This window comes from Melospiza melodia, unplaced genomic scaffold, assembly GCF_035770615.1.
Source record: "Melospiza melodia melodia isolate bMelMel2 unplaced genomic scaffold, bMelMel2.pri scaffold_51, whole genome shotgun sequence".
NCBI classification, from domain to species: Eukaryota; Metazoa; Chordata; class Aves; order Passeriformes; family Passerellidae; genus Melospiza; species Melospiza melodia.
Genome location: NW_026948797.1, coordinates 3,330,224 through 3,344,421, shown reverse-complemented (window position 1 = coordinate 3,344,421; position 14,198 = coordinate 3,330,224). Strand labels below are relative to the sequence as shown.

Genomic DNA, 14,198 nt, shown 5'->3' with positions numbered 1-14,198 from the left:
TCCAGGGGGAGGGTGAATCCTTAAAACCCAAAATCATGGACAAAGACTCTCTAGACAAAGTTAGAAAGTGGTGAATCACCATTCAAGGGCAGGGGGCCAGAGGGGCAGACACGGGGTGGGATCCGAGGCCTTGGGATCAAATTTGGGAATGAGGGGAACACACTCAGCACTGCTCGGCTTCCCCTTCTCAAATTCCTCCTGCCCCTCTCCAAAGGGGAATTCCTGCACACCTGGGCACCCATTTCCCTGCAGCCCCTCATTCCTTTTGGTGCTCCTTTATCCCCACAGGGATTTCCCAGGGAGATCCAAACCAGAGCAGGTTCCCTGGGGTGCTGGAGGACCCAAATCTGGGAGCAGCTTTGCTGTTTGCTGCTCACCTGGGGCACCCTCTGCCCTTCCAGGGTCAGCTTCCCCTTCCAAACTCCTCCTGCCCCTCTCCAAAGGGGGATTCCTGCACACCTGGGCAGGTCCATCCTGGGCACCCACATTTTCCTGCAGCCCTTCATTCCAGAGGTGCCCTTTTGGATCACAGGTGCTCCCTGTTGCCCTGGGGGACTTCCCTGGGAGATCCAAAGGGCTCCCAAGGTGCCGGAGAACCCAAATTTGGGAGCTGCTCTCCAGGTCCAGGGCAGGGGATGGGAGGTAGAGGATGGGAAGGGCACTTCCAGAGCACAGGAAAGAGTTCAATGCAGTTTCCCAGCCTGGCAGGATGGGGAATGGGGGGCTCTGAGCAGTTTGCAGTAGCTCCCAGTTGGGCAGGGTTGGTGCAGGGCTGCCTCCGGAGCCAGGAACCTGCAGAGCCCTTGGGAAAAGTCCTTGGGGAAAAGCCCTTCCTAGGCAGAGGATCAAAAATGGGGTTCAGAGCAACCCCATTGCCAGGACAGGAGCAGGACCAGGGCTGGGGCTATCTGGGATGAGGCTGGAATGGCAGCCTGGGACACCCCAGCTGGGGGAACTCAGGGAGGGCTGGGGCTCAGCTGGGACTTTAATGCTGCTTTTCCTCACTGACCTTGGATTTTTGGGGATCTTTTTGCTGTTTCTGAGCCTTCTCCACCCACGGGATTGGGAGAGATCCCCGAGGCCACAGCAGGGGGTTAAAGGGTTGGCTGGAGATTTGGGATTTTGGCCGCACTCCTGGGCTCAGGTCCCCGTTCTGGGACAGACCCAAGCCAGCATTGCCCTGTCCCACTGCTCCCAGCCCCAGCTCCCTCAGAGGGCACCAGGGAATGGCTCCGTGCAGCAGAATCCCTGCCCTCCATCAAGGGGAGCTGAGCTGAGCTCTGCCTGGGATGATCCTTGGCTTTGGGAGGCCCATCCTGCCCCCCCCCCCCCCTCACTGGGACCCAGCCTCTTCCTCAGGGCAAATTCCCGTGGCTGTTCTCATCCCAGAGTCACAACCAGCCCCAATTCCAGCTGTAAATTCCCCAGGGAATTGCTGCAGGCTCCAGGCAGCACCATCAGCTCAGGACTCCCCAAAAAATCCCCACCCCAGCCTTCAAAAAAGGTCCTGGCTGCACCCCTGTGTTATCCAGATCAGTGCTGTCAATCCAGAATAATACACACTGGATTTACCTTTATTCAGGGATAGAATGTGAAAAAAAGGGGAACACAGAAGGATGCAGTGATGAAGGGCAGCCCCAGCATTGTCATGTCCCTGGTTTTGGCTCAAAATGCCACAAAATCCCACCTGGCTGCTTCCTAAAAATTCCTAAGGACTGAAAGAATCCTGAATTTGGTTGGAGGGTGGTTGGGGAAGTTGATGGAAAAGGTCAGGTTTTATGGAAAAAGGGATGCTTGTGTGATGGTTAGAGGGTGCTTGGGGGGGTGGAGGCATTGCTCATCTTCTCAGATCCATGTAAAAAACGGATCAGGGCCTGAGGATTGCTTGTAAAACAGAGTTAAGGATTGTAATTAACTAATAAATGGGATAATTAACAGCATTCCCCCCCTTTATGGCACAATAATGTTGTTTTATGGCCAGTTCCAGGGATCCCCTTTAATCACTCACCCCTGCGGTGCCAGGGCACATTCCCCACAGGGATTTGGGAGCTGCTGAGGGCATCTGTAGGATCAGGGGATAATTCTCCCTCTTATCTGCCAGGCCCCTCAGGAATCCACGGCCCAGCCCCCTCCAGGCCGTGCCGTATCAGCTCCAGCCGCTGCCAAGGGTGATCCCATCCCTGCCTGGAGCCTCTCCAGGACCGGACACGTCAGATGTCCTGGAGGTCTCGGACGTGAGACATCCCAGGGGCGAATCCTGGGCTGCGGGGATGTTGGGATAAGTAGCAGGGAATGAGCCCCGGAGGCCGGAGCACGGGGAGGAAGCGGCTCCGGGAGCGCATCCCGGGATGGGCGCACCTGGAGCGGGTCAGGAGCGAGCTCCGGGCTCCTGGAGAACATCCCGGGATCTGCACACCTGGAGCGAGCTCCGGGCTCCTGGAGAACATCCCGGGATCTGCACACCTGGAGCGAGCTCCGGGCTCCGGGAGCGCATCCCGGGATGGGCGCACCTGGAGCGGGTCAGGAGCGAGCTCCGGGCTCCCAGAGCGCATCCCGGGATGTGCACACCTGCAGCGAGCTCCGGGCTCCCAGAGCGCATCCCGGGATGTGCACACCTGCAGCGAGCTCCGGGCTCCCAGAGCGCGTCCCGGGATGTGCACACCTGCAGCGAGCTCCGGGCTCCGGGAGAACATCCCGGGATGTGCACACCTGCAGCGAGCTCCGGGCTCCCAGAGCGCATCCCGTGATGGGCGCACCTGGAGCGGGTCAGGAGCGAGCTCCGGGCTCCTGGAGAACATCCCGGGATCTGCACACCTGCAGCGAGCTCCGGGCTCCCAGAGCGCATCCCGGGATGTGCACACCTGCAGCGAGCTCCGGGCTGCGGGAGAGCATCCCTGGATCTGCACACCTGGAGCGAGCTCCGGGCTCCCAGAGCGCGTCCCGGGATCTGCACACCTGGAGCGGCCAGGAACGAGCTCCGGGCTCCGGGAGCGCGTCCCGGGATGTGCACACCTGCAGCGAGCTCCGGGCTCCGGGAGCGCGTCCCGGGATGTGCACACCTGCAGCGAGCTCCGGGCTCCCAGAGCGCATCCCGGGATGTGCACACCTGCAGCGAGCTCCGGGCTCCCTCTGCCGGGCAGGTGACGCCGCTGCAGCGCCTCCTCAAATCCCCAAAAATCCCCGGCCTCCTTCCACAGGCCCGGCCTGCAGAGAAAGGGAAACGGCTCCTGAGGAGCGAGGAACAGGGGATCCTACAGGGGATCCTAAAGCGGACCCTACAGGAATCATACAAGGAATCCTACAGGGAATCATACAGGGGATCACACACGGGATCCTCCTACAGGGAATCCTACACGGAATCTAAAGGAGGCCCTACAGGCAATCCTACAGAGAATCTACACAGGATCCTACAGGGGATCCTACATGGGACCCTACCTGAGATGCTACAGGGGACCCTACAAGGAATCCTACAGGGAATCCTACAGGGGAATCCACACGGGATCCTAAAGGGGTCCCTACAGGGGATCTACGTGGGACCCTACAGGGAATCCTACAGGGAATCCTACAGGGGATCCTACAGGGGATCCTACAGGGGACCCCACTGCCCAGAGCAGCTGCGGCTGCCCCATCCCTGGCCAGGCTGGACGGGGCTTGGAGCACCCTGGGATGGTGGGACCTGTCCCTGCCCACTGCTTTAGGGTGTCTTCCCCCTGAACCATTCCCTGGTTCTGCGATCCAAAAGGGTGTTTCTGATCCACCAGGAGCTCCCATCCAGCTGGGAGTGACTCCTGAGATCCAACTGGGAATGACTCCTGGGATCCAGCCTGGCTGTTCCATTGCTCCCACACTCCTGGAATCACTCTGGGAAGGTGAAACAGCTCCCAAGGTGAGGAACTCATCCCTGCATCTGATCCCACCTGGATCTGTCACCTTCCCTCCCTGGGCTGGGGTAACTCCAGTCTCTGGCTGTGCTGAAACATCCCCAGATCCTTTCTGACTCCACTTTTTTATCCTCTAAGGGCCAAATCCTCCAGGAACACACCCAAAACATCGTTATCAGGGAAAAACCCCTTTTCCCATCTGGACTCTCAGCTCACAGCCCCTCTGCTCCCCAGGAAACAGCTCCAGGGGGGAGCGTTCCTGGTTTTCTTCCACCTCTCCTCCCTTCCCCAGTGGGTTTAGGGAGGCACCCTCAGTCTGGGAGCAGCCAGGCCTTGTCCCAGTCCTTCCCAGAGCCTGGAGAAATCCAGCACCAGCTGAGTCCTGCTCAGCCCCAGAGGGGAGCCAAACCCCCCCGACGTGTGCCATGGGGTTAAATGTGTGGGAAGGGAGCTGGAAATGTCCTGGCACGGGGAACTGATGGCCTGGGGCTCCCACTGCAGCTCCAAACCTGGTTTAATCCACCCATCCCAGTTCTCCCACAGCTGCTCCCCCAGTTCCAGCCAACCCCTGGCGTGACTCCAGTGGCACAGGAGGAGGGAGATGGATGCTCCAGGCTCTCTCCTGGCCAGGCACAGCTGTTTGCAGGGATGGAAGTGGCTCTCCCCAGGAAATCAGCCAGTGGGAAAAGGAGCTCCCTCACTTTGGGGAAAAGACAGGGGTGGATTTCTCTTTCCTGCACCATCCTGGCCCAAACCGTGCCTCAGTTTCCCCTGGCTTTTTTCACCAGCAGCCTCGGGGAGGATTTGGTGGGGGATAATTTTGTTTTCCTGATGAAATGCTCCAGGACAGAGCAGGGAATTCAGCGAGCGGGGAAGGGCTCAGCAGGGATTTGTCCCTGTCCCGAGGCTCGAGGGGATCACCAGCCCCACCCCGGGTGCCCAAACCCCTCCGGGAGCCCCAAATTCCCGGGCTGGCAGCAAACAAATCCCTGCATTGTGTGCAGGAGGAGGAGGAGGAGGAGGAGGAGGGAGCCCGGCCCCATCAGCCCATCCCGGGGAGCGGCTGGCGCTGCTCTGTGCCCGTATAAGGCCAGGTTGGGCTCTCCCGGCCCAATCCGGGCAGGAATGGGGAACACCTGAGCCCGGCCCCGCCCCGGGGAGCCGAGCCTGCCCAGGTGAGCCGAGCTGCAGCCCCTCCCTGCCTGCCCAGCTGGGTCCGCTGGGAACTCCGCACTGCGAACAATGGCAACGATGGCCCCGAGGCCCCGGGGTGGCCGCCCCGGCTCCGTTTTAAGGCAGGGTGGCACCGTTCCCTCCCCCACTGCCAGCCATTCCCCACGCGGGAGGTGGAACAGTTCTCCCCGTGTGCCCCCTGAGCCCGGCTGGGATCGCGATTCAGCCCCCTAAACCCGCCCGGGATTGGGATTCACCCCCCTAAACCCGGCTGGGACCGAGATGCACCCCCTGCGTCAGGGATTGCAATTCACCCTCTCTGTGCCCGGCTAGGATCGGGATTCATTCCCCTAAACCCGCCTGGGATTGGGATACACCCCTCTAAACCCATCTGGGATTGGGACTCGACCCTCTAAACCCACCTGGGGTAGGGATTTGTCCCCATAAACCCACCTGGGATTGGGATTCATCCCACTAAACCCACCTGGGATTGGGATTCATCCCACTAAACCCGCCTGGGATTGGGATACACCCCTCTAAACCCATCTGGGATTGGGACTCGTCCCTCTAAACCCACCTGGGGTAGGGATTTGTCCCCATAAACCCACCTGGGATTGGGATTCATTCCCCTAAACCCGCCTGGGATTGGGATACACCCCTCTAAACCCATCTGGGATTGGGACTCGACCCTCTAAACCCACCTGGGGTAGGGATTTGTCCCCATAAACCCACCTGGGATTGGGATTCATCCCACTAAACCCACCTGGGATTGGGATTCACCCCCTGAGCCCGGCTGGAATTGTGATTCACCCTCTTTGTGCCACCAGGGTTTGGTGTTCATCCCCCTAAACCTGCCTGGGACCGGGATTCATCCCCAGTACCCGGCCAGGACTGGGATTCACCCCCTGAGCCCATCCAGGACCAGGATTCCCCTCCCTGGTGTCCCCAGCCCCACTCTCTGACCCCAGCAGGATCTGGGGGCTCCGGGACCAGGAATTGCAGCAGCCCTGGGATGGATGTGCCAGCCCTGGGATGTGCCAGCCCCGGGAAGTGCCAGCACCAGCCCTGGGGCTCCAGCCATGACACCGGGATCGGGGGGCCCTGTCTGGGCAGGGGGATTGGCCCAGGTGACCTCCACAGGTCCCTCGCAGCCCCAGGGGTTCTGGGATCCGGGGACATCACCTGGATCCCAGCCCTGAGGTGCCACCAGGTTGGGGGGACACGGGAGGGACCCCAGGGGGGACATGGGAGGGACCCCAGGGCACTGTCCCTGTGTCTGTCCTGTCCTTGCCAGCCCCAGAATTTGGGAAAAGCAGAGTTGCTGTCGAGACCCAAGACATTCCTCTGGCTGCCGTGAGTGATTCGAGACCCCAGCAAAGAGCTCAGAGAGCTTAGCGCAGAGTCAAAAACAGCTGGGCCTTCCATTTTAGTCCATAGAAACAATGACCAGCTCTGTGTGAAAATTTACAAGGCACAAAAGTTTGAGTGGAATGATAGTGAATTTGTCACGAAGTGGAAAAGTAGAATTTTAAGGTTTTAGAATGATGGTTCAAGAAGCAAGATAGAAGAATCTAAGTGTGTCCTGTCCCTCTTCTTGTCCTCCATCTCCTGCTGTGATGGTGACACTTTTTAATTAGTTTAGAGACAAACTGTCTAACATAGGTGATAGCTGTAGAGAATTATTGTAAATAAAGTACACGTAGTTTTTAGTATAAAAAGGTAACACCACCCTAAGGGCGGTGGCTGTGCCACAACCCGAATTTTAAGGTTTTAGAATGAGGGTTCAAGAAGCAAGATAGAAGAATCTAAGCATGTCCTGCCCTTCTTCTTGTCCTCCATCTTCTGCTAAGATGGTGGCACTTTTTAGTTAGTTTAGAGTAGAGACAGACTGTCTAACATAGGTGATAGGTATTAGAAAGTTATTGTAAATAAAGTACACGTAGTTTTTAGTATAAAAAGATAACACCACCCCAAGGGCACAACGTGAATTTTAAGGTTCTAGAATGAGGGTTCAAGAAGCAAGACAGAAGAATCTAAGCGTGTCCTGCCCTTCTTCTCCTTCTTCTTGTCATCCATCTTCTGCTAAGATGGTGACACTTTTTAGTTCGTTTAGAGACAGACTGTCTAATATAGTTGATATGTATGAGAAAATTATTGTAAATAAAGTATATATATAAACTTTTTAGTAGAAAAAGTTAACACCACCCCAAGGGCAGTGGCTGTGCCATAACCCGACCTGCTGGACAGACCTCAGCAGGTCAGAGAAGGAATGTACCAGATAAGAGAAAATAAACAATCCTGAAAAGCAAAACCAACAAATCTCGACTTCTTCTGGGGAAAAAAAAAAAAAAAAAAAGAGACTTTCTAATACCCCAAATGTGAAGCCCAGGAACCCGAGGAGCTGCCTGGCTGTGCTGCCCCGGCCAGCCCAGCCCCGGGGCTGGGAGTGCCCCCTGTGCCACCCCCGGGCCGGGCACTGCAGAGCAGCAGCTGCAGCCCCGCCCTGCCCCAATTCCTGCCCCAGTTCCAGCCAGGGGAGCACCAGCCCTGCCTGGGGCACACGGGCAGTTTGGGGTTTTTCTGATTTACACCTGAGCACAGCCCACAACGGGGGAGCAGCCTGGCCTGGGACACCTCCAGTGTCAGAACCCAGGACATCTCTGGATGGCTCCAGCCCCAGCTCAGAGACCCTGGCACAGAGCTCAAGACCCCGGTGCCTTTGATTTTGAACCATGGAAAAAATTACCACCTTTGTATGAAGAATTACAAGTCAAGAAGAGTTTAAGTAGAATGATAGTTTATCACAGGGTGAAAAGTAGAATTTTGGGGTTTTTAGGGTTTTTTGGGGGGAGTTTTTAGGGTTTTTTTTGGGGGAGGGTGGAGTTTTCTAGGGTTTTTTTGGGGGGGGTTTAGGGTTTTTAGGGTTTTTTTGAATAGGGGTTCAGAAGCCAAGATGGAGGAATTTGGGCGTGCCTTGTCCTTCTTTCTCCTTCTTCCCAGCCTCCATCTTCTGTGTGATGGTGGCACTTTTGGATTGGTTTAGGGTAGGAACACACTGTCTAACGTAGGTGATGGGTATTGGAAAATAGCTGAAAATAAAGTACACGTGGGTTTTAGTATAAAATGTTGACAGCAGCCCAAGGGTGGGCAGAGTGCCTCTGACTGACCTGCTGGATGGACCTCAGCAGGCCAGAGAAAGAATGTGACAGATAAGGAACAATAAACAACCTTGAAAAGCACAGCTGAGGAATCCTGACTCCTTCCTCGACTCCCGGGCTGGGAAAAGAGATTTTAACACTCCAGGAGCCATTTCCAGCTCCCCCTTGGCCCTGGCTTAGCTCCTGCTCCAGGGCCTTCCCTTCCCCCTGACCCAGACCTGCTCCCTGAGGAAGAGGAGGTTCAGGGGGGACCTTCTCCCTCTCACAACCCCTGGCACGAGGGTGGAGTCGGTATCTGCTGAGTGAGAGCGGCCCCAAGGTGCACCAGGGCTGATTTAAGTTGGATTTAGGAGCAATTCCTCACTGAAAGGGTTGTGAAGCACTGGAAGGGCTGCCCTGGGCAGAGTGCCCAACCCTGGAAGTGTCCAGAAATGTGTGGCTGTGGCACCTGGGGACACACTCAGGGGGTGGCTGGGTGGTGCTGGGTTGGACCTGATGCTCTCTGAGGGCTTTTCCAACCTGAGCAATTCCATGGTTTGTGCACAGCAGCGATCAGAGATGGATCCTGGGTCTGCAGCTCGTCCTCCCCGCTCCCTTCAGGCACTGAGCACCATCCCAGAACTTCCTGCCCGGGATCAGCTGGAGACCACGGTGCTGGAGGAGGTGAAGGGAGCCCCAAGCACAGCACGAGTTCCCTGTGGGACACAGCTGGGCCTGGACTCCCTGAAGCCAGGGAATGGAATGGGGTGAGGGACCATGGAATGGGCTGGGGTGAGGGATCACGCAATGGGGTGAGGGATCATGGAATGCTCTGAGGGATCATGGAATGGGCTGGGGTGAGGGATCATGGAATGGGGTGAGGGATCATGGAATGGGCTGGGGTGAGGGATCATGGAATGCTCTGAGGGATCATGGAATGGGCTGGGGTGAGGGATCACGCAATGGGGTGAGGGATCATGGAATGGGCTGGGGTGAGGGATCACGCAGTGGTCTGGATTGAGGGATCATGGAATGGGCTGGGGTGAGGGATCATGGAATGCTCTGGGGTGAGGGATCATGGAATGGGCTGGGGTGAGGGATCATGGAATTCTCTGGGGTGAGGGATCATGGAATGGGGTGAGGGATCATGGAATTCTCATCATGGAATTCTCTGGGGTGAGGGATCATGGAATGGGCTGGGGAGAGGGATCATGGAACACTCTGGGGTGGGGGATCTTAAAGTTCAGTCCATCCCAAACCCCTACCATGGGCAGGGACACCTTCCACTCTCCCAGGCTGCTCCAACCTGGCCTTGGGCACTGCCAGGGATGGGGAATCCTCTGGGAAATCCATCCCAGGGCCTGCCCACCCTCACAGGGAGGAATTCCTTCCCAATATCCCATCCATCCATCCATCCATCCATCCATCCATCCATCCATCCATCCATCCATCCATCCATCCATCCATCCATCCATCCATCCATCCACCCATCCACCCATCCATCCACCCATCCCTCCCTCTGGCAGTGGAAGCCATTCTCTGTGTCCTGGCACTCCAGGCCTTGCCCCTAGTCCCTCTCCAGCTCTCCTGGAGCCCCTTTGGGCACTGGAAAAGGCTTCAAGGTGTCTCCAGAGCCTTCTCTTCTCCCAGCCTGCTCCCTCCCAGCCCCACGGATCTCTCTGAGCACGAATTCACCCGGAACTCTCAAAACCTCAGGGAATTGGGATCCACAGAGGGCTCTGGGGGATCTGGTACAGTGCCCTGTGTCCATGGAGGAGTTTGGAACAGCCACCGGGATTTGGGACAGTGCCCTGTGTCCATGGAGGAGTTTGGAACAGCCACCGGGATCTGGGACAGTGCCCTGTGTCCATGGAGGAGTTTGGAACAGCCACCGGGATCTGGGACAGTGCCCTGTGTCCATGGAGGAGTTTGGAACAGCCACCGGGATCTGGGACAGTGCCCTGTGTCCATGGAGGAGTTTGGAACAGCCACCGGGATCTGGGACAGTGCCCTGTGTCCATGGAGGAGTTTGGAGCAGCCATTGGGCTCTGGGGCTGCAGTTCTGTGCCTGTGTCCACAGACGGACCCAGCAGGAGCAGAAAAGCCCCAGCTCAGCAGGGCACGGAGCTGCCGGGGCCGCTCCTGCCCAGCCCCTGGAGCCCCGCCAGGAACGCGCGGTGGGAGCGGAGCGGAGCCGCTCCTGCCGGGACCTGCCGAGGCTCGGGCACACCCAGAGAGTCAGAGCTTCGGAAAAAAACCCTCAGCACCTGGGCAGGGGAGGGGCAGGGCCGGCAGGAACCACTTCAGAGCTGAGGAATCCCAGGGTGAGTCAGCCCTGACGCAGGAAGCAAACAGGGCTGGGGATGGGGGGACAGGGTCGGGCAGCCCCGGGAGGGATGCGGGGGGCCAGGGAGGTTTGGAACATCCCAGAGCTCATGGGATGTTTCCAGCTGCAGCAAAGCTGCTCCAAGCACCTCCCACTTTAACACCCACCTTTACCTGGCTCAGAACCAGCTCCAAGGGTCCCCAAATCTCCTCCATCCCAGCGCTTCTCAGGCTGGTGAAATCCCCGTGCAGCACCAAGAGAGGCAATTCACCCTTGATAAAAGGGAATATGAAACACCTGGAGCTTTGTTTCCCATGCTTACAGAGCGTCATCATGCAGCCAAAGGGGTCTGTCACTTCCTCTGGGCGGGAGGAGGGAAGTAGGGATGAGGACCCCAGCACTGAGCTCCTGGATGAGTCCCAGAATCCCAGGATGGTTTGGGTGGGAAGGGACCTTAAGCCCCAAACCATTCTTGACACTTTCCACAGCCCAAGGTGTTCCAAGCCCTGACCAGCCTGGCCTGGGATGGGACAGCAGGATTTGGGGAGACTGGGAAGCTCTTGGAGCTCTGGGGGTTTGGAATTGCAAGGACAGGAGTGAAACAGCCCCAGCTCCACTCTGGATTTAAACCCCCTGTCCTCCACAACGGGTAAATCCAGCATTCCCTCAGCATTCCCTGGCTAATTCACCAGAATGAGGGATCTGCACCAGTTCACCCCCAGCATTCCCAGTGGTGACACCAGTGTTAATCCCAGTTCTGAAGTGAGGACCTCACGGAATTGCAGCTGCTCTCTTGGTTCAAACCAACAATGGAAAACCCTCAAAAACTGAGACCCCAAACCCCGACTAAGCCAGGGGGAATAAATCCAAATATCTGGATCACAAGACACTCAAAAAACCCCAGAGTTCATCTAGCCTTGCATTTTCCATGGGGAATCTGAAACTCAGGAGCATGCGAGGTTTCCCCTCTTCAGAGCCCCCGCGGGATCAGCCCTGTCCAAACTCCCCCAGCTGCTTTTGGGGAGCACCGATGGAGCCTCTGGATGGGAGCTGCTCCTGGCAGCTCCCAGCAGCAGCTCCTGCCATGGCCCACACCCACAGGACACGCTCTGACCTGAGCTGGGATTGGGATGGGCCCACGCCCGGCGCTGGCAGCAGCTCTGCACTTACACAAGGCAGGGAGAGCTGCGGCAGGAGCAGGGCAGGGGTCCCACCTGGAGCAGGGCAGGGAAAGCTTGGGCAGGAACAGGGGGTCCCACCTGGAGCAGGGCAGGGATCCCACCTGGACCCCAGCAGGGGATCCCACCTGGAGCAGGGCAGGGGATCCAGGGGTTGGTGGGACCGAATTCCAACACAAACTGCCCAAGTGTCCCCCAGGAACAGGAATTCCCACCTTGCTGGAAGCTCCCCAGCCCACCTTGAGTGGAGGAAGGAGCAGCTCAGGGCCTTGTATTTGGCTTTATAAAACAGGCCTCGAGTGGCTCCAGCCCCTGCTCTGCATGAAATCCCAGTCCACAACTGGGAATTGCCTTTGGACTGCTCACCCTGTTGCTCGCTTCATCCTGGAAAGGGGCAGCATTCCCACCTCTTCTTCCCAAAGAGGCTGAGCTGTTCCAACCAGGAAAGAGCCCCAAATTCTCCACTCAGACCCCCCTCAGCTGCTCCCTGTGCTCGGCCATCCTGGTGCTGCAGCTGCACGTGGAAAAGGCAGGGTCAGCTCAGACATCCTCATGGTGCTTCCCAGTCCCCCAAAATCCTGCTGCCCCATGCCCAAATCCTGCTGCCCCATCCCCAAATCCTGCTGCCCCATGCCCAAATCCTGCTGCCCCATGCCCAAATCCTGCTGCCCCATCCCCAAATCCTGCTGCCCCATCCCCAAATCCTGCTGCTCCATGCCCAAATCCTGCTGCCCCATGCCCAAATCCTGCTGCTCCATGCCCAAATCCTGCTGCCCCATCCCCAAATCCTGCTGCCCCATCCCAGGCCAGGCTGGTCGGGGCTTGGAACACCTTGGGTTGTGGAAGGTGTCAGGAATGGTTTGGGGTTTAAGGTCCCTTCCCACCCAAACCATCCTGGGATTCTGGGATAATCCAGGTATACCTGAAGGAGGCATTGACAGAGTTGCCTTCCCTGCCAGCTTAAACCCAGGATTCCAGCTCCAGCACAAATGGGATGAATCCCTGTGGAATTTTTGGGAGCTGGGCCCCTTTAACAGTCTCTTTGTGCCAATTCCTGTGTGTTTTACTCTGAACTGGGAGGTTTTTTACCAACCATCCCAACCATGCCAGGAATGGGGTGGGGATGTTTTGACAGGGAGTCCTGGATCACGTCCAGATCCCACCCAGCTCCCTCCTCTCACCTCTCCCTGCTGCCCGACGGGCTCAGCTCCGAGTGTCAAGAGACTGGAATTTGAGAGAAAACAGACTCAGAGAGCAAACCCTGCCCAGAGCAGGGGGGAACCCAGGGATGTCAGGCCCAGGATCACACACACGGACACCTGCGTGGGGCAATGGAACATGTGGGGCGAAACCTGCATCTGTAAACACACCTGGGGGGCACCTCTGAATCCCACCTGTGTGGGGGCACCCCTGAATCCCACCGTGTGGGGGCACCCCTGAATCCCACCCGAGGGGGATCATCCCTGAATCCCACCCCCGTACGGGCATCCCTGAAAATCCAGGTGCGCATCCCTGTTTTCAGCGAGGATTCTCGTTTTTCCTCACCCGGCTGGGAAAGGCGCTGGGGCGGCTCCGCCCGGCCCCGGGGCAGCTTCGGGAGCCGCTGTGGGCGCGTCCCCGGAGCCTCCCGAGCTGCGATCCCTCTGATCCTCCCGCGTCCCTGCCCTGGGCTGGGAACGCCGCGGCTCCAGCCCCAGCCCACTTTCGCTGGGTTTTGCACAGGAGGCAAATCTCGGCGCTGCAAAGCTCCCGCATCAGCACATTGGCAGCAGCGGAGCCTGCCCGGCCAGCCTGGCACGGAAATGCCAAGGCCAGGCAAGGGGGGCTCCTGGAGCTCCTCTTCTGGCCCTCCCAAGGTCCCTTTGGTGGTGCTGCTGGGGCTGGACTGGATGATCCCGAGGCTTTCTTCCAACCTTGGGGATTCTGTGATTCCATGATCTCCCACCCCTTCACTGTGACCCAGCCAACCTCCAATCCCGAGTCCACCTGGAACCATGCTGGAACCACAGCTCAGAGCCCAGGGAAAGCATCCTCCTGTCATGGGGAGAGTGGGACCTTTCCCTGCTCTGCCACCACCCAAAGCTGGATTTCTGTGATGGGACATCACAGAGGGGCTGGGATGAGCCACTCTGCAGGACCTCCCTCCATGGGATCCCATGGCTCGTCGCCCTGATTTTTTAAGATTTTATGAGCCTTCTGATGTTTACATTCTTGCAATGAACTTTCTCACACACTTTCTGTAAATAACTTAGAGTTTTGCATTCTTTTATAGAAGAAGAGAAATTTTATAGACTATTTGTCCAGTGTCATTGGAGAGCTGACACTTTCACCCTCTAACCCACTGTCACTTTTGGAAATCTAGAAATGTCAGAGTCAAAAAATAAACTTCCCTTTTTTCACCTTGAGAGCAGCGGTGTGTGCGTATTGCTGCCTTTTGCAACTTTCCCAAAACCCTCTGATTTTGTAGATTTCCACATGTGCGCTCGTGTTGTTTCATGTCCTA

At 57.5% G+C, this 14,198-nt stretch overlaps 1 long non-coding RNA gene across 2 annotated transcripts; it reads right to left on the bottom strand.

Annotated features, from left to right (window-relative positions):
- Window positions 1-7,834: 7,834 nt before the first annotated feature.
- Window positions 7,835-12,756, bottom strand: LOC134413779 (uncharacterized). 2 transcript variants are annotated; one of them, XR_010026586.1, is made up of 6 exons: window positions 12,618-12,756; window positions 12,062-12,209; window positions 10,691-10,789; window positions 8,732-8,920; window positions 8,283-8,330; window positions 7,835-8,143 (listed from the first exon to the last, which is right to left on the bottom strand). It is a non-coding gene; the product is annotated as an uncharacterized LOC134413779 (long non-coding RNA). The 2 variants fall into 2 exon arrangements; XR_010026585.1 differs by having other exon boundaries at window positions 8,732-8,907.
- Between the last annotated feature and the right edge of the window lie 1,442 nt (window positions 12,757-14,198).